Source organism: Ipomoea triloba, chromosome 1 (assembly GCF_003576645.1).
Source record: "Ipomoea triloba cultivar NCNSP0323 chromosome 1, ASM357664v1".
Lineage (NCBI taxonomy): Eukaryota > Viridiplantae > Streptophyta > Magnoliopsida > Solanales > Convolvulaceae > Ipomoea > Ipomoea triloba.
The window spans coordinates 17164411-17165973 of record NC_044916.1 but is presented as its reverse complement, the minus strand read 5'-3'; positions in this window follow the sequence as shown (position 1 = coordinate 17165973).

Here is a 1563-nt window from a genome sequence, read left to right as displayed (position 1 = left end):
CCCCCCCTCTAGACTTGTACCCCATCCCCTTGGGACCAACAATTGGTATCAGAGCAAGTTCTCTGATCGATATAAACCTTTGTTTATATTGCCTAGAGATCCTTCTTTGAAAAATCTTTTAAAAGTTTTCAAAGCACGAGGTAATTTTTCTAATATGGATAGCATGTTGTCGAGACATCTTCTCTTTGATCTTAGCAGGTTCGATGACTGGAAAACACGCATCCCTGCGTATCTATCAGCCCTCCATGATGAGATGGCCGAAGTTATNACAGTTGAATGTAACAGACTCCAATCTGACCACAAGCTATCGTTGAATCAACTTCAATGTAGAGCAGCTTCGGTCACCTTCTGGATGTATAACAGTTTAAGCTTTGTAACTCTCTTGAAACACTAAGATGTGTTTTCTCGCTATTTTGAATATCAGGATGATATTCCAAGTTGAGCACTAGCACTTGAACGTTTTAGACTGACACTTCTTAAGAATTTCGAACTCCTTCACTTCACTTCACTTCACTGTGCCCTTCTTCTGTGTCTTTACGTCCTTATATATGAGAGTAGAGGANTTTGAAGAACACCACAACCGACCAACTATTCAGAGATCTCAAAGCCTTCGAATTTGAGATGTTTCCAAGAGATGAGGACGTGGTGGACAGACGGAATGTGGCACTGGTTGCGGACCAACCAACCACCTCCTCAAGGTCAGATCCTAATCCCACTGACTTTTTATCTGACGAACAGTTTGCTTTCTTCATGAGAAAATTCAGGAAGTTCATGAAGAAGACACCGGAAAGCAATACAAGTTCATCTTCCCCCTCAAGAAGGAAAAATGAGAGATACACATCCAGAAGAATGGNTTGACCGTTTGTGGTGGAAATCTGACGTGTCATCCATTTCCGCCCATTTTGAAATCTTCACGTTCGGCACCTCTTCATTATTCCATTTCCATGATATTTTTCTTCTCCAGACTTTAAGTATGACCGTCATTCAGCTTTGTTNATGAGAAAATTCAGGAAGTTCATGAAGAAGACACCGGAAAGCAATACAAGTTCACCTTCCTCCTCAAGAAGGAAAAATGAGAGATACACATCCAGAAGAATGGAGGAAGAAGATCAAGGTCTATGCTACAACTGCAGGAGGCCAGGGCACTTCAAGGCTGAATGCCCTTACCCACCAGTAAGCAAGCATCAAGGTCAGGAAGGCAAGGATTCCAGAAGAAAAGAGGAATCCAGAGAGAGGCCAGCCAAAGGTAGCCTCAAGGGAAAAACAAAGACACACCTGCGCAGGAAGGCGCTTGTTGCTGAGGAACTCGAGAAGATAATCGAGGAGTCCGAGACATCGAGCTCCAGTGATAGCAGCAGCNGTCGAACTTACAGCGTTTTGCCTATGCGTCGAGACTCGGGGATTTCTACTTAACAGTTGGTATCATCAAAACCTATTACATGATGTTCCTAACACCTGGCAGCTGTCTAGTGAAGATCCTGAGGCTTGAGGCGGGATATGGCTGATTTGATAGAAAGAATTAACATAGATTTTATTTTTCAGCGCATATGGTAAGTTTGACAA